Source organism: Anomaloglossus baeobatrachus, unplaced genomic scaffold (genome assembly GCF_048569485.1).
Source record: "Anomaloglossus baeobatrachus isolate aAnoBae1 unplaced genomic scaffold, aAnoBae1.hap1 Scaffold_3312, whole genome shotgun sequence".
Classification (NCBI taxonomy): Eukaryota; Metazoa; Chordata; class Amphibia; order Anura; family Aromobatidae; genus Anomaloglossus; species Anomaloglossus baeobatrachus.
The window spans coordinates 55,654-72,585 of NW_027442694.1; the positions used below are offsets into that span (position 1 = coordinate 55,654).

Sequence of the window (16,932 nt, forward strand, 5' to 3'; positions counted from 1 at the left end):
TCAACCTGACCAACTCGGCTATGTCCCCGTGCTGCAGTTCTCTGTCTTATCTAGATCATTTGCAATTGAATGGAATAGATCCCTTTTGGACAAAGTGGATTCACCTGCTGCTGCAGTGACCACAGGTGTGATAAGATCTAGAATTGGCATCTGGTGCGATCTCTCCGCTTCCACTCCAAAGAAAGTTACCTGTTTATTCCTATCATGCATTGGTTTTTGGGGTTTTCTTTGAGTAATGATGATCTCTTTAGTAGTCTGTTGGCGCCCTCTCCTGGAGGAATAGTTTGCTTGCTCTTGGACATTCTAAAAGAGAGGTCATGATAGACATTGAGCTTCTGAGCTCAATTGGGGACAGTCATGGGTGATGAATGTTTGCAACCTACTGCGAAGCCTCATACCGCAATATAAGGAACGTCAAATACTAAGAAAGGGCGGCCTATGAAAGAATTACTACTTTCAATAAGTACACTTAAACGGCTAATTGGGAATAGAAAAACTGTAAAAAGCCCTCTGAGAAAGCCCCCCTCTAACCTTTGATAGTAAGCTTTTCTGTAGTCTGCCTGTTGATGTATTTTCCGTTTGAACTGTGCACAACATGAAGAGACGGAACACTGGCGGCTTGTCACAATGCCCCCCGATGACATCACAATAGCGCTGCTGCCTAGAAAACAAGCTGCGCAGAAGAAGTTGTTCTTTGGGTGGGAGGGTGGGCTAGTGGAAGGAGGGGGCAATCTCTTTTTTTCCCGGGTGGTAGGGGGATGACAGGAGAAGGGAAGCGGGTGGTGAGAAAGGTACAGAGGGCAGGGTTTGGGGGCTGGGAAGGAAAGGGAAAAGATTAGGGTTTGGGGATGATGAAAGGGCTTTCTACGGGTAAGGATGGCAAAGGGTGGCAGTGACGGAAAGTCAGGCAACCTGTCCTGTCCGTCTTTTTGTATCGTGAATTGGAAAGACTGCAAGGGGGAGGGGAGTTGCTTGCGCCCTAAAGGAGGAGTTATTCAGATTCATTGCAGTGGGCGGCGGCTGCAAAACGCACCATTCTTCTTGTTTTTGCTCTGCAAAGCAGCCTTTTCAAGGGTTGGCTTGGGTGACAAAATGTCTTGTGTAGGCGTGGGTTTGTCTCCCTCTCGCTCTCTCTCCCTAAGATGTGTCCGGCATAGGCCAGGGTGCCACTCGAGGCCCAAACCAATTCTGGTTATCGCTTCTCGGCCTTTTGGCTAAGATCAAGTGTAGTATCTGTTCTTATCAGTTTAATATCTGATACGTCCCCTATCTGGGGACCATATATTAAATGGATTTTTAGAACAGGGAGATGGAAAAAGAGCTTGCTCTGTCCACTCCACGCATTGACCTGGTATTGCAGTACCTCCAGGAACGGTGCACCCCTTCTTAACCCAGTTTCCAAAAGCAGAACTCAATTCACCTGATTCATATTAGCCCGATTTAATGAATTGGAAGAAAGCATACGTCTTCATATGCACCTCAATTTGGCCCATTCACTTTTCACACTTCCTCCTTTTGTTTTTTATCTTTCACACTTTTGACTTTCTTTATTCATCCAAATAGCAAACTCATCACCACTCAACCTGACCAACTCGGCTATGTCCCCGTGCTGCAGTTCTCTGTCTTATCTAGATCATTTGCAATTGAATGGAATAGATCCCTTTTGGACAAAGTGGATTCACCTGCTGCTGCAGTGACCACAGGTGTGATAAGATCTAGAATTGGCATCTGGTGCGATCTCTCCGCTTCCACTCCAAAGAAAGTTACCTGTTTATTCCTATCATGCATTGGTTTTTGGGGTTTTCTTTGAGTAATGATGATCTCTTTAGTAGTCTGTTGGCGCCCTCTCCTGGAGGAATAGTTTGCTTGCTCTTGGACATTCTAAAAGAGAGGTCATGATAGACATTGAGCTTCTGAGCTCAATTGGGGACAGTCATGGGTGATGAATGTTTGCAACCTACTGCGAAGCCTCATACCGCAATATAAGGAACGTCAAATACTAAGAAAGGGCGGCCTATGAAAGAATTACTACTTTCAATAAGTACACTTAAACGGCTAATTGGGAATAGAAAAACTGTAAAAAGCCCTCTGAGAAAGCCCCCCTCTAACCTTTGATAGTAAGCTTTTCTGTAGTCTGCCTGTTGATGTATTTTCCGTTTGAACTGTGCACAACATGAAGAGACGGAACACTGGCGGCTTGTCACAATGCCCCCCGATGACATCACAATAGCGCTGCTGCCTAGAAAACAAGCTGCGCAGAAGAAGTTGTTCTTTGGGTGGGAGGGTGGGCTAGTGGAAGGAGGGGGCAATCTCTTTTTTTCCCGGGTGGTAGGGGGATGACAGGAGAAGGGAAGCGGGTGGTGAGAAAGGTACAGAGGGCAGGGTTTGGGGGCTGGGAAGGAAAGGGAAAAGATTAGGGTTTGGGGATGATGAAAGGGCTTTCTACGGGTAAGGATGGCAAAGGGTGGCAGTGACGGAAAGTCAGGCAACCTGTCCTGTCCGTCTTTTTGTATCGTGAATTGGAAAGACTGCAAGGGGGAGGGGAGTTGCTTGCGCCCTAAAGGAGGAGTTATTCAGATTCATTGCAGTGGGCGGCGGCTGCAAAACGCACCATTCTTCTTGTTTTTGCTCTGCAAAGCAGCCTTTTCAAGGGTTGGCTTGGGTGACAAAATGTCTTGTGTAGGCGTGGGTTTGTCTCCCTCTCGCTCTCTCTCCCTAAGATGTGTCCGGCATAGGCCAGGGTGCCACTCGAGGCCCAAACCAATTCTGGTTATCGCTTCTCGGCCTTTTGGCTAAGATCAAGTGTAGTATCTGTTCTTATCAGTTTAATATCTGATACGTCCCCTATCTGGGGACCATATATTAAATGGATTTTTAGAACAGGGAGATGGAAAAAGAGCTTGCTCTGTCCACTCCACGCATTGACCTGGTATTGCAGTACCTCCAGGAACGGTGCACCCCTTCTTAACCCAGTTTCCAAAAGCAGAACTCAATTCACCTGATTCATATTAGCCCGATTTAATGAATTGGAAGAAAGCATACGTCTTCATATGCACCTCAATTTGGCCCATTCACTTTTCACACTTCCTCCTTTTGTTTTTTATCTTTCACACTTTTGACTTTCTTTATTCATCCAAATAGCAAACTCATCACCACTCAACCTGACCAACTCGGCTATGTCCCCGTGCTGCAGTTCTCTGTCTTATCTAGATCATTTGCAATTGAATGGAATAGATCCCTTTTGGACAAAGTGGATTCACCTGCTGCTGCAGTGACCACAGGTGTGATAAGATCTAGAATTGGCATCTGGTGCGATCTCTCCGCTTCCACTCCAAAGAAAGTTACCTGTTTATTCCTATCATGCATTGGTTTTTGGGGTTTTCTTTGAGTAATGATGATCTCTTTAGTAGTCTGTTGGCGCCCTCTCCTGGAGGAATAGTTTGCTTGCTCTTGGACATTCTAAAAGAGAGGTCATGATAGACATTGAGCTTCTGAGCTCAATTGGGGACAGTCATGGGTGATGAATGTTTGCAACCTACTGCGAAGCCTCATACCGCAATATAAGGAACGTCAAATACTAAGAAAGGGCGGCCTATGAAAGAATTACTACTTTCAATAAGTACACTTAAACGGCTAATTGGGAATAGAAACACTGTAAAAAGCCCTCTGAGAAAGCCCCCCTCTAACCTTTGATAGTAAGCTTTTCTGTAGTCTGCCTGTTGATGTATTTTCCGTTTGAACTGTGCACAACATGAAGAGACGGAACACTGGCGGCTTGTCACAATGCCCCCCGATGACATCACAATAGCGCTACTGCCTAGAAAACAAGCTGCGCAGAAGAAGTTGTTCTTTGGGTGGGAGGGTGGGCTAGTGGAAGGAGGGGGCAATCTCTTTTTTTCCCGGGTGGTAGGGGGATGACAGGAGAAGGGAAGCGGGTGGTGAGAAAGGTACAGAGGGCAGGGTTTGGGGGCTGGGAAGGAAAGGGAAAAGATTAGGGTTTGGGGATGATGAAAGGGCTTTCTACGGGTAAGGATGGCAAAGGGTGGCAGTGACGGAAAGTCAGGCAACCTGTCCTGTCCGTCTTTTTGTATCGTGAATTGGAAAGACTGCAAGGGGGAGGGGAGTTGCTTGCGCCCTAAAGGAGGAGTTATTCAGATTCATTGCAGTGGGCGGCGGCTGCAAAACGCACCATTCTTCTTGTTTTTGCTCTGCAAAGCAGCCTTTTCAAGGGTTGGCTTGGGTGACAAAATGTCTTGTGTAGGCGTGGGTTTGTCTCCCTCTCGCTCTCTCTCCCTAAGATGTGTCCGGCATAGGCCAGGGTGCCACTCGAGGCCCAAACCAATTCTGGTTATCGCTTCTCGGCCTTTTGGCTAAGATCAAGTGTAGTATCTGTTCTTATCAGTTTAATATCTGATACGTCCCCTATCTGGGGACCATATATTAAATGGATTTTTAGAACAGGGAGATGGAAAAAGAGCTTGCTCTGTCCACTCCACGCATTGACCTGGTATTGCAGTACCTCCAGGAACGGTGCACCCCTTCTTAACCCAGTTTCCAAAAGCAGAACTCAATTCACCTGATTCATATTAGCCCGATTTAATGAATTGGAAGAAAGCATACGTCTTCATATGCACCTCAATTTGGCCCATTCACTTTTCACACTTCCTCCTTTTGTTTTTTATCTTTCACACTTTTGACTTTCTTTATTCATCCAAATAGCAAACTCATCACCACTCAACCTGACCAACTCGGCTATGTCCCCGTGCTGCAGTTCTCTGTCTTATCTAGATCATTTGCAATTGAATGGAATAGATCCCTTTTGGACAAAGTGGATTCACCTGCTGCTGCAGTGACCACAGGTGTGATAAGATCTAGAATTGGCATCTGGTGCGATCTCTCCGCTTCCACTCCAAAGAAAGTTACCTGTTTATTCCTATCATGCATTGGTTTTTGGGGTTTTCTTTGAGTAATGATGATCTCTTTAGTAGTCTGTTGGCGCCCTCTCCTGGAGGAATAGTTTGCTTGCTCTTGGACATTCTAAAAGAGAGGTCATGATAGACATTGAGCTTCTGAGCTCAATTGGGGACAGTCATGGGTGATGAATGTTTGCAACCTACTGCGAAGCCTCATACCGCAATATAAGGAACGTCAAATACTAAGAAAGGGCGGCCTATGAAAGAATTACTACTTTCAATAAGTACACTTAAACGGCTAATTGGGAATAGAAAAACTGTAAAAAGCCCTCTGAGAAAGCCCCCCTCTAACCTTTGATAGTAAGCTTTTCTGTAGTCTGCCTGTTGATGTATTTTCCGTTTGAACTGTGCACAACATGAAGAGACGGAACACTGGCGGCTTGTCACAATGCCCCCCGATGACATCACAATAGCGCTGCTGCCTAGAAAACAAGCTGCGCAGAAGAAGTTGTTCTTTGGGTGGGAGGGTGGGCTAGTGGAAGGAGGGGGCAATCTCTTTTTTTCCCGGGTGGTAGGGGGATGACAGGAGAAGGGAAGCGGGTGGTGAGAAAGGTACAGAGGGCAGGGTTTGGGGGCTGGGAAGGAAAGGGAAAAGATTAGGGTTTGGGGATGATGAAAGGGCTTTCTACGGGTAAGGATGGCAAAGGGTGGCAGTGACGGAAAGTCAGGCAACCTGTCCTGTCCGTCTTTTTGTATCGTGAATTGGAAAGACTGCAAGGGGGAGGGGAGTTGCTTGCGCCCTAAAGGAGGAGTTATTCAGATTCATTGCAGTGGGCGGCGGCTGCAAAACGCACCATTCTTCTTGTTTTTGCTCTGCAAAGCAGCCTTTTCAAGGGTTGGCTTGGGTGACAAAATGTCTTGTGTAGGCGTGGGTTTGTCTCCCTCTCGCTCTCTCTCCCTAAGATGTGTCCGGCATAGGCCAGGGTGCCACTCGAGGCCCAAACCAATTCTGGTTATCGCTTCTCGGCCTTTTGGCTAAGATCAAGTGTAGTGTTGTTCGAAGAGGTGGTTTAAGCTCCAGGCCACCTTAGTACAATGATACAATGCACACTGGAAGGTTGCGCTTGCTAGTACTCTGGGTGGATAGTATATTCATCTAGAGGAAAACATGGCCCTACCAGGATCGAGGCTATTAGACTGAGTAAGGGTGGGGGGCTATGGTACAACGTGCCCCAGGACTGACGACCCTGGAGTGAGTCTGAGCTTGCTGGCTTGGGACCCCGGCAAGCCTTGGGCTCTGTAGCACACCGTACCTTGCCTTTTCATACTTTTTGAGCATATTACCCTATCCCGGCCTTCTGGCTAGGAAGGGAAATTTTTATAATCCCGGTCGGAGGTCTGGTCTGCTTTGGGCTGAGAAACTAACACCCGGTTGGAGGTCTGGGTCAGCTTCGGCTGAGAAACCAACACCCGGTTGGAGGTCTGGGTCAGCTTCGGCTGAGAAACCAACACCCGGTTGGAGGTCCGGTTAGCCTTGGGCTGAGAAACCAACACCGGTTGACGGTCCGGGCAGTTTCGGCTGCGAAACCAACAACTAGTAGCTCTCTACTCCACTTGGGTAAGATGCCTGGGTGGACGCTGGGAGCAACGACAAGGCTCAACCAGGCTTCGGCTTGGGGGAGCACCGAAGATCCCTGACCCTTGCTGTGGCCTTCTGGCTCGGAGGGACGGGGTTGATTTTTGGGGACCCTCTCCTCACGGTGGGGTCCACACGAATCCTAGCCTTTGCACTGTTTTTGGTGTGACTTCGGTCATGCATTTTTTGTGGTGCTTTGGAAAGCTTCATTAAATCAAAATCTGTTCTTATCAGTTTAATATCTGATACGTCCCCTATCTGGGGACCATATATTAAATGGATTTTTAGAACAGGGAGATGGAAAAAGAGCTTGCTCTGTCCACTCCACGCATTGACCTGGTATTGCAGTACCTCCAGGAACGGTGCACCCCTTCTTAACCCAGTTTCCAAAAGCAGAACTCAATTCACCTGATTCATATTAGCCCGATTTAATGAATTGGAAGAAAGCATACGTCTTCATATGCACCTCAATTTGGCCCATTCACTTTTCACACTTCCTCCTTTTGTTTTTTATCTTTCACACTTTTGACTTTCTTTATTCATCCAAATAGCAAACTCATCACCACTCAACCTGACCAACTCGGCTATGTCCCCGTGCTGCAGTTCTCTGTCTTATCTAGATCATTTGCAATTGAATGGAATAGATCCCTTTTGGACAAAGTGGATTCACCTGCTGCTGCAGTGACCACAGGTGTGATAAGATCTAGAATTGGCATCTGGTGCGATCTCTCCGCTTCCACTCCAAAGAAAGTTACCTGTTTATTCCTATCATGCATTGGTTTTTGGGGTTTTCTTTGAGTAATGATGATCTCTTTAGTAGTCTGTTGGCGCCCTCTCCTGGAGGAATAGTTTGCTTGCTCTTGGACATTCTAAAAGAGAGGTCATGATAGACATTGAGCTTCTGAGCTCAATTGGGGACAGTCATGGGTGATGAATGTTTGCAACCTACTGCGAAGCCTCATACCGCAATATAAGGAACGTCAAATACTAAGAAAGGGCGGCCTATGAAAGAATTACTACTTTCAATAAGTACACTTAAACGGCTAATTGGGAATAGAAAAACTGTAAAAAGCCCTCTGAGAAAGCCCCCCTCTAACCTTTGATAGTAAGCTTTTCTGTAGTCTGCCTGTTGATGTATTTTCCGTTTGAACTGTGCACAACATGAAGAGACGGAACACTGGCGGCTTGTCACAATGCCCCCCGATGACATCACAATAGCGCTGCTGCCTAGAAAACAAGCTGCGCAGAAGAAGTTGTTCTTTGGGTGGGAGGGTGGGCTAGTGGAAGGAGGGGGCAATCTCTTTTTTTCCCGGGTGGTAGGGGGATTACAGGAGAAGGGAAGCGGGTGGTGAGAAAGGTACAGAGGGCAGGGTTTGGGGGCTGGGAAGGAAAGGGAAAAGATTAGGGTTTGGGGATGATGAAAGGGCTTTCTACGGGTAAGGATGGCAAAGGGTGGCAGTGACGGAAAGTCAGGCAACCTGTCCTGTCCGTCTTTTTGTATCGTGAATTGGAAAGACTGCAAGGGGGAGGGGAGTTGCTTGCGCCCTAAAGGAGGAGTTATTCAGATTCATTGCAGTGGGCGGCGGCTGCAAAACGCACCATTCTTCTTGTTTTTGCTCTGCAAAGCAGCCTTTTCAAGGGTTGGCTTGGGTGACAAAATGTCTTGTGTAGGCGTGGGTTTGTCTCCCTCTCGCTCTCTCTCCCTAAGATGTGTCCGGCATAGGCCAGGGTGCCACTCGAGGCCCAAACCAATTCTGGTTATCGCTTCTCGGCCTTTTGGCTAAGATCAAGTGTAGTATCTGTTCTTATCAGTTTAATATCTGATACGTCCCCTATCTGGGGACCATATATTAAATGGATTTTTAGAACAGGGAGATGGAAAAAGAGCTTGCTCTGTCCACTCCACGCATTGACCTGGTATTGCAGTACCTCCAGGAACGGTGCACCCCTTCTTAACCCAGTTTCCAAAAGCAGAACTCAATTCACCTGATTCATATTAGCCCGATTTAATGAATTGGAAGAAAGCATACGTCTTCATATGCACCTCAATTTGGCCCATTCACTTTTCACACTTCCTCCTTTTGTTTTTTATCTTTCACACTTTTGACTTTCTTTATTCATCCAAATAGCAAACTCATCACCACTCAACCTGACCAACTCGGCTATGTCCCCGTGCTGCAGTTCTCTGTCTTATCTAGATCATTTGCAATTGAATGGAATAGATCCCTTTTGGACAAAGTGGATTCACCTGCTGCTGCAGTGACCACAGGTGTGATAAGATCTAGAATTGGCATCTGGTGCGATCTCTCCGCTTCCACTCCAAAGAAAGTTACCTGTTTATTCCTATCATGCATTGGTTTTTGGGGTTTTCTTTGAGTAATGATGATCTCTTTAGTAGTCTGTTGGCGCCCTCTCCTGGAGGAATAGTTTGCTTGCTCTTGGACATTCTAAAAGAGAGGTCATGATAGACATTGAGCTTCTGAGCTCAATTGGGGACAGTCATGGGTGATGAATGTTTGCAACCTACTGCGAAGCCTCATACCGCAATATAAGGAACGTCAAATACTAAGAAAGGGCGGCCTATGAAAGAATTACTACTTTCAATAAGTACACTTAAACGGCTAATTGGGAATAGAAAAACTGTAAAAAGCCCTCTGAGAAAGCCCCCCTCTAACCTTTGATAGTAAGCTTTTCTGTAGTCTGCCTGTTGATGTATTTTCCGTTTGAACTGTGCACAACATGAAGAGACGGAACACTGGCGGCTTGTCACAATGCCCCCCGATGACATCACAATAGCGCTGCTGCCTAGAAAACAAGCTGCGCAGAAGAAGTTGTTCTTTGGGTGGGAGGGTGGGCTAGTGGAAGGAGGGGGCAATCTCTTTTTTTCCCGGGTGGTAGGGGGATGACAGGAGAAGGGAAGCGGGTGGTGAGAAAGGTACAGAGGGCAGGGTTTGGGGGCTGGGAAGGAAAGGGAAAAGATTAGGGTTTGGGGATGATGAAAGGGCTTTCTACGGGTAAGGATGGCAAAGGGTGGCAGTGACGGAAAGTCAGGCAACCTGTCCTGTCCGTCTTTTTGTATCGTGAATTGGAAAGACTGCAAGGGGGAGGGGAGTTGCTTGCGCCCTAAAGGAGGAGTTATTCAGATTCATTGCAGTGGGCGGCGGCTGCAAAACGCACCATTCTTCTTGTTTTTGCTCTGCAAAGCAGCCTTTTCAAGGGTTGGCTTGGGTGACAAAATGTCTTGTGTAGGCGTGGGTTTGTCTCCCTCTCGCTCTCTCTCCCTAAGATGTGTCCGGCATAGGCCAGGGTGCCACTCGAGGCCCAAACCAATTCTGGTTATCGCTTCTCGGCCTTTTGGCTAAGATCAAGTGTAGTATCTGTTCTTATCAGTTTAATATCTGATACGTCCCCTATCTGGGGACCATATATTAAATGGATTTTTAGAACAGGGAGATGGAAAAAGAGCTTGCTCTGTCCACTCCACGCATTGACCTGGTATTGCAGTACCTCCAGGAACGGTGCACCCCTTCTTAACCCAGTTTCCAAAAGCAGAACTCAATTCACCTGATTCATATTAGCCCGATTTAATGAATTGGAAGAAAGCATACGTCTTCATATGCACCTCAATTTGGCCCATTCACTTTTCACACTTCCTCCTTTTGTTTTTTATCTTTCACACTTTTGACTTTCTTTATTCATCCAAATAGCAAACTCATCACCACTCAACCTGACCAACTCGGCTATGTCCCCGTGCTGCAGTTCTCTGTCTTATCTAGATCATTTGCAATTGAATGGAATAGATCCCTTTTGGACAAAGTGGATTCACCTGCTGCTGCAGTGACCACAGGTGTGATAAGATCTAGAATTGGCATCTGGTGCGATCTCTCCGCTTCCACTCCAAAGAAAGTTACCTGTTTATTCCTATCATGCATTGGTTTTTGGGGTTTTCTTTGAGTAATGATGATCTCTTTAGTAGTCTGTTGGCGCCCTCTCCTGGAGGAATAGTTTGCTTGCTCTTGGACATTCTAAAAGAGAGGTCATGATAGACATTGAGCTTCTGAGCTCAATTGGGGACAGTCATGGGTGATGAATGTTTGCAACCTACTGCGAAGCCTCATACCGCAATATAAGGAACGTCAAATACTAAGAAAGGGCGGCCTATGAAAGAATTACTACTTTCAATAAGTACACTTAAACGGCTAATTGGGAATAGAAAAACTGTAAAAAGCCCTCTGAGAAAGCCCCCCTCTAACCTTTGATAGTAAGCTTTTCTGTAGTCTGCCTGTTGATGTATTTTCCGTTTGAACTGTGCACAACATGAAGAGACGGAACACTGGCGGCTTGTCACAATGCCCCCCGATGACATCACAATAGCGCTGCTGCCTAGAAAACAAGCTGCGCAGAAGAAGTTGTTCTTTGGGTGGGAGGGTGGGCTAGTGGAAGGAGGGGGCAATCTCTTTTTTTCCCGGGTGGTAGGGGGATGACAGGAGAAGGGAAGCGGGTGGTGAGAAAGGTACAGAGGGCAGGGTTTGGGGGCTGGGAAGGAAAGGGAAAAGATTAGGGTTTGGGGATGATGAAAGGGCTTTCTACGGGTAAGGATGGCAAAGGGTGGCAGTGACGGAAAGTCAGGCAACCTGTCCTGTCCGTCTTTTTGTATCGTGAATTGGAAAGACTGCAAGGGGGAGGGGAGTTGCTTGCGCCCTAAAGGAGGAGTTATTCAGATTCATTGCAGTGGGCGGCGGCTGCAAAACGCACCATTCTTCTTGTTTTTGCTCTGCAAAGCAGCCTTTTCAAGGGTTGGCTTGGGTGACAAAATGTCTTGTGTAGGCGTGGGTTTGTCTCCCTCTCGCTCTCTCTCCCTAAGATGTGTCCGGCATAGGCCAGGGTGCCACTCGAGGCCCAAACCAATTCTGGTTATCGCTTCTCGGCCTTTTGGCTAAGATCAAGTGTAGTATCTGTTCTTATCAGTTTAATATCTGATACGTCCCCTATCTGGGGACCATATATTAAATGGATTTTTAGAACAGGGAGATGGAAAAAGAGCTTGCTCTGTCCACTCCACGCATTGACCTGGTATTGCAGTACCTCCAGGAACGGTGCACCCCTTCTTAACCCAGTTTCCAAAAGCAGAACTCAATTCACCTGATTCATATTAGCCCGATTTAATGAATTGGAAGAAAGCATACGTCTTCATATGCACCTCAATTTGGCCCATTCACTTTTCACACTTCCTCCTTTTGTTTTTTATCTTTCACACTTTTGACTTTCTTTATTCATCCAAATAGCAAACTCATCACCACTCAACCTGACCAACTCGGCTATGTCCCCGTGCTGCAGTTCTCTGTCTTATCTAGATCATTTGCAATTGAATGGAATAGATCCCTTTTGGACAAAGTGGATTCACCTGCTGCTGCAGTGACCACAGGTGTGATAAGATCTAGAATTGGCATCTGGTGCGATCTCTCCGCTTCCACTCCAAAGAAAGTTACCTGTTTATTCCTATCATGCATTGGTTTTTGGGGTTTTCTTTGAGTAATGATGATCTCTTTAGTAGTCTGTTGGCGCCCTCTCCTGGAGGAATAGTTTGCTTGCTCTTGGACATTCTAAAAGAGAGGTCATGATAGACATTGAGCTTCTGAGCTCAATTGGGGACAGTCATGGGTGATGAATGTTTGCAACCTACTGCGAAGCCTCATACCGCAATATAAGGAACGTCAAATACTAAGAAAGGGCGGCCTATGAAAGAATTACTACTTTCAATAAGTACACTTAAACGGCTAATTGGGAATAGAAAAACTGTAAAAAGCCCTCTGAGAAAGCCCCCCTCTAACCTTTGATAGTAAGCTTTTCTGTAGTCTGCCTGTTGATGTATTTTCCGTTTGAACTGTGCACAACATGAAGAGACGGAACACTGGCGGCTTGTCACAATGCCCCCCGATGACATCACAATAGCGCTGCTGCCTAGAAAACAAGCTGCGCAGAAGAAGTTGTTCTTTGGGTGGGAGGGTGGGCTAGTGGAAGGAGGGGGCAATCTCTTTTTTTCCCGGGTGGTAGGGGGATGACAGGAGAAGGGAAGCGGGTGGTGAGAAAGGTACAGAGGGCAGGGTTTGGGGGCTGGGAAGGAAAGGGAAAAGATTAGGGTTTGGGGATGATGAAAGGGCTTTCTACGGGTAAGGATGGCAAAGGGTGGCAGTGACGGAAAGTCAGGCAACCTGTCCTGTCCGTCTTTTTGTATCGTGAATTGGAAAGACTGCAAGGGGGAGGGGAGTTGCTTGCGCCCTAAAGGAGGAGTTATTCAGATTCATTGCAGTGGGCGGCGGCTGCAAAACGCACCATTCTTCTTGTTTTTGCTCTGCAAAGCAGCCTTTTCAAGGGTTGGCTTGGGTGACAAAATGTCTTGTGTAGGCGTGGGTTTGTCTCCCTCTCGCTCTCTCTCCCTAAGATGTGTCCGGCATAGGCCAGGGTGCCACTCGAGGCCCAAACCAATTCTGGTTATCGCTTCTCGGCCTTTTGGCTAAGATCAAGTGTAGTATCTGTTCTTATCAGTTTAATATCTGATACGTCCCCTATCTGGGGACCATATATTAAATGGATTTTTAGAACAGGGAGATGGAAAAAGAGCTTGCTCTGTCCACTCCACGCATTGACCTGGTATTGCAGTACCTCCAGGAACGGTGCACCCCTTCTTAACCCCGTTTCCAAAAGCAGAACTCAATTCACCTGATTCATATTAGCCCGATTTAATGAATTGGAAGAAAGCATACGTCTTCATATGCACCTCAATTTGGCCCATTCACTTTTCACACTTCCTCCTTTTGTTTTTTATCTTTCACACTTTTGACTTTCTTTATTCATCCAAATAGCAAACTCATCACCACTCAACCTGACCAACTCGGCTATGTCCCCGTGCTGCAGTTCTCTGTCTTATCTAGATCATTTGCAATTGAATGGAATAGATCCCTTTTGGACAAAGTGGATTCACCTGCTGCTGCAGTGACCACAGGTGTGATAAGATCTAGAATTGGCATCTGGTGCGATCTCTCCGCTTCCACTCCAAAGAAAGTTACCTGTTTATTCCTATCATGCATTGGTTTTTGGGGTTTTCTTTGAGTAATGATGATCTCTTTAGTAGTCTGTTGGCGCCCTCTCCTGGAGGAATAGTTTGCTTGCTCTTGGACATTCTAAAAGAGAGGTCATGATAGACATTGAGCTTCTGAGCTCAATTGGGGACAGTCATGGGTGATGAATGTTTGCAACCTACTGCGAAGCCTCATACCGCAATATAAGGAACGTCAAATACTAAGAAAGGGCGGCCTATGAAAGAATTACTACTTTCAATAAGTACACTTAAACGGCTAATTGGGAATAGAAAAACTGTAAAAAGCCCTCTGAGAAAGCCCCCCTCTAACCTTTGATAGTAAGCTTTTCTGTAGTCTGCCTGTTGATGTATTTTCCGTTTGAACTGTGCACAACATGAAGAGACGGAACACTGGCGGCTTGTCACAATGCCCCCCGATGACATCACAATAGCGCTGCTGCCTAGAAAACAAGCTGCGCAGAAGAAGTTGTTCTTTGGGTGGGAGGGTGGGCTAGTGGAAGGAGGGGGCAATCTCTTTTTTTCCCGGGTGGTAGGGGGATGACAGGAGAAGGGAAGCGGGTGGTGAGAAAGGTACAGAGGGCAGGGTTTGGGGGCTGGGAAGGAAAGGGAAAAGATTAGGGTTTGGGGATGATGAAAGGGCTTTCTACGGGTAAGGATGGCAAAGGGTGGCAGTGACGGAAAGTCAGGCAACCTGTCCTGTCCGTCTTTTTGTATCGTGAATTGGAAAGACTGCAAGGGGGAGGGGAGTTGCTTGCGCCCTAAAGGAGGAGTTATTCAGATTCATTGCAGTGGGCGGCGGCTGCAAAACGCACCATTCTTCTTGTTTTTGCTCTGCAAAGCAGCCTTTTCAAGGGTTGGCTTGGGTGACAAAATGTCTTGTGTAGGCGTGGGTTTGTCTCCCTCTCGCTCTCTCTCCCTAAGATGTGTCCGGCATAGGCCAGGGTGCCACTCGAGGCCCAAACCAATTCTGGTTATCGCTTCTCGGCCTTTTGGCTAAGATCAAGTGTAGTATCTGTTCTTATCAGTTTAATATCTGATACGTCCCCTATCTGGGGACCATATATTAAATGGATTTTTAGAACAGGGAGATGGAAAAAGAGCTTGCTCTGTCCACTCCACGCATTGACCTGGTATTGCAGTACCTCCAGGAACGGTGCACCCCTTCTTAACCCAGTTTCCAAAAGCAGAACTCAATTCACCTGATTCATATTAGCCCGATTTAATGAATTGGAAGAAAGCATACGTCTTCATATGCACCTCAATTTGGCCCATTCACTTTTCACACTTCCTCCTTTTGTTTTTTATCTTTCACACTTTTGACTTTCTTTATTCATCCAAATAGCAAACTCATCACCACTCAACCTGACCAACTCGGCTATGTCCCCGTGCTGCAGTTCTCTGTCTTATCTAGATCATTTGCAATTGAATGGAATAGATCCCTTTTGGACAAAGTGGATTCACCTGCTGCTGCAGTGACCACAGGTGTGATAAGATCTAGAATTGGCATCTGGTGCGATCTCTCCGCTTCCACTCCAAAGAAAGTTACCTGTTTATTCCTATCATGCATTGGTTTTTGGGGTTTTCTTTGAGTAATGATGATCTCTTTAGTAGTCTGTTGGCGCCCTCTCCTGGAGGAATAGTTTGCTTGCTCTTGGACATTCTAAAAGAGAGGTCATGATAGACATTGAGCTTCTGAGCTCAATTGGGGACAGTCATGGGTGATGAATGTTTGCAACCTACTGCGAAGCCTCATACCGCAATATAAGGAACGTCAAATACTAAGAAAGGGCGGCCTATGAAAGAATTACTACTTTCAATAAGTACACTTAAACGGCTAATTGGGAATAGAAAAACTGTAAAAAGCCCTCTGAGAAAGCCCCCCTCTAACCTTTGATAGTAAGCTTTTCTGTAGTCTGCCTGTTGATGTATTTTCCGTTTGAACTGTGCACAACATGAAGAGACGGAACACTGGCGGCTTGTCACAATGCCCCCCGATGACATCACAATAGCGCTGCTGCCTAGAAAACAAGCTGCGCAGAAGAAGTTGTTCTTTGGGTGGGAGGGTGGGCTAGTGGAAGGAGGGGGCAATCTCTTTTTTTCCCGGGTGGTAGGGGGATGACAGGAGAAGGGAAGCGGGTGGTGAGAAAGGTACAGAGGGCAGGGTTTGGGGGCTGGGAAGGAAAGGGAAAAGATTAGGGTTTGGGGATGATGAAAGGGCTTTCTACGGGTAAGGATGGCAAAGGGTGGCAGTGACGGAAAGTCAGGCAACCTGTCCTGTCCGTCTTTTTGTATCGTGAATTGGAAAGACTGCAAGGGGGAGGGGAGTTGCTTGCGCCCTAAAGGAGGAGTTATTCAGATTCATTGCAGTGGGCGGCGGCTGCAAAACGCACCATTCTTCTTGTTTTTGCTCTGCAAAGCAGCCTTTTCAAGGGTTGGCTTGGGTGACAAAATGTCTTGTGTAGGCGTGGGTTTGTCTCCCTCTCGCTCTCTCTCCCTAAGATGTGTCCGGCATAGGCCAGGGTGCCACTCGAGGCCCAAACCAATTCTGGTTATCGCTTCTCGGCCTTTTGGCTAAGATCAAGTGTAGTATCTGTTCTTATCAGTTTAATATCTGATACGTCCCCTATCTGGGGACCATATATTAAATGGATTTTTAGAACAGGGAGATGGAAAAAGAGCTTGCTCTGTCCACTCCACGCATTGACCTGGTATTGCAGTACCTCCAGGAACGGTGCACCCCTTCTTAACCCAGTTTCCAAAAGCAGAACTCAATTCACCTGATTCATATTAGCCCGATTTAATGAATTGGAAGAAAGCATACGTCTTCATATGCACCTCAATTTGGCCCATTCACTTTTCACACTTCCTCCTTTTGTTTTTTATCTTTCACACTTTTGACTTTCTTTATTCATCCAAATAGCAAACTCATCACCACTCAACCTGACCAACTCGGCTATGTCCCCGTGCTGCAGTTCTCTGTCTTATCTAGATCATTTGCAATTGAATGGAATAGATCCCTTTTGGACAAAGTGGATTCACCTGCTGCTGCAGTGACCACAGGTGTGATAAGATCTAGAATTGGCATCTGGTGCGATCTCTCCGCTTCCACTCCAAAGAAAGTTACCTGTTTATTCCTATCATGCATTGGTTTTTGGGGTTTTCTTTGAGTAATGATGATCTCTTTAGTAGTCTGTTGGCGCCCTCTCCTGGAGGAATAGTTTGCTTGCTCTTGGACATTCTAAAAGAGAGGTCATGATAGACATTGAGCTTCTGAGCTCAATTGG

The 16,932-nt window shown here is 46.6% G+C and overlaps 10 non-coding genes across 10 annotated transcripts; all 10 read left to right on the forward strand.

Annotated features, from left to right (window-relative positions):
* The first annotated feature begins 1,194 nt into the window (after nucleotides 1–1,194).
* LOC142270705 (U2 spliceosomal RNA) lies at nucleotides 1,195–1,385 on the forward strand. Its single transcript, XR_012735945.1, has one exon. It is a non-coding gene; the product is annotated as a U2 spliceosomal RNA (small nuclear RNA).
* A 1,387-nt stretch (nucleotides 1,386–2,772) lies between these two features.
* On the forward strand, nucleotides 2,773–2,963 carry LOC142270706 (U2 spliceosomal RNA). The gene has a single exon (XR_012735946.1). It is a non-coding gene; the product is annotated as a U2 spliceosomal RNA (small nuclear RNA).
* Nucleotides 2,964–4,350: 1,387 nt separating this feature from the next.
* On the forward strand, nucleotides 4,351–4,541 carry LOC142270707 (U2 spliceosomal RNA). The gene has a single exon (XR_012735947.1). It is a non-coding gene; the product is annotated as a U2 spliceosomal RNA (small nuclear RNA).
* A 2,185-nt stretch (nucleotides 4,542–6,726) lies between these two features.
* On the forward strand, nucleotides 6,727–6,922 carry LOC142270670 (U2 spliceosomal RNA). The gene has a single exon (XR_012735916.1). It is a non-coding gene; the product is annotated as a U2 spliceosomal RNA (small nuclear RNA).
* A 1,387-nt stretch (nucleotides 6,923–8,309) lies between these two features.
* LOC142270708 (U2 spliceosomal RNA) lies at nucleotides 8,310–8,500 on the forward strand. The gene has a single exon (XR_012735948.1). It is a non-coding gene; the product is annotated as a U2 spliceosomal RNA (small nuclear RNA).
* A 1,387-nt stretch (nucleotides 8,501–9,887) lies between these two features.
* LOC142270711 (U2 spliceosomal RNA) lies at nucleotides 9,888–10,078 on the forward strand. Its single transcript, XR_012735950.1, has one exon. It is a non-coding gene; the product is annotated as a U2 spliceosomal RNA (small nuclear RNA).
* A 1,387-nt stretch (nucleotides 10,079–11,465) lies between these two features.
* Nucleotides 11,466–11,656, forward strand: LOC142270712 (U2 spliceosomal RNA). Its single transcript, XR_012735951.1, has one exon. It is a non-coding gene; the product is annotated as a U2 spliceosomal RNA (small nuclear RNA).
* A 1,387-nt stretch (nucleotides 11,657–13,043) lies between these two features.
* On the forward strand, nucleotides 13,044–13,234 carry LOC142270713 (U2 spliceosomal RNA). The gene has a single exon (XR_012735952.1). It is a non-coding gene; the product is annotated as a U2 spliceosomal RNA (small nuclear RNA).
* Nucleotides 13,235–14,621: 1,387 nt separating this feature from the next.
* On the forward strand, nucleotides 14,622–14,812 carry LOC142270714 (U2 spliceosomal RNA). The gene has a single exon (XR_012735953.1). It is a non-coding gene; the product is annotated as a U2 spliceosomal RNA (small nuclear RNA).
* Nucleotides 14,813–16,199: 1,387 nt separating this feature from the next.
* LOC142270715 (U2 spliceosomal RNA) lies at nucleotides 16,200–16,390 on the forward strand. The gene has a single exon (XR_012735954.1). It is a non-coding gene; the product is annotated as a U2 spliceosomal RNA (small nuclear RNA).
* Nucleotides 16,391–16,932: the final 542 nt, after the last annotated feature.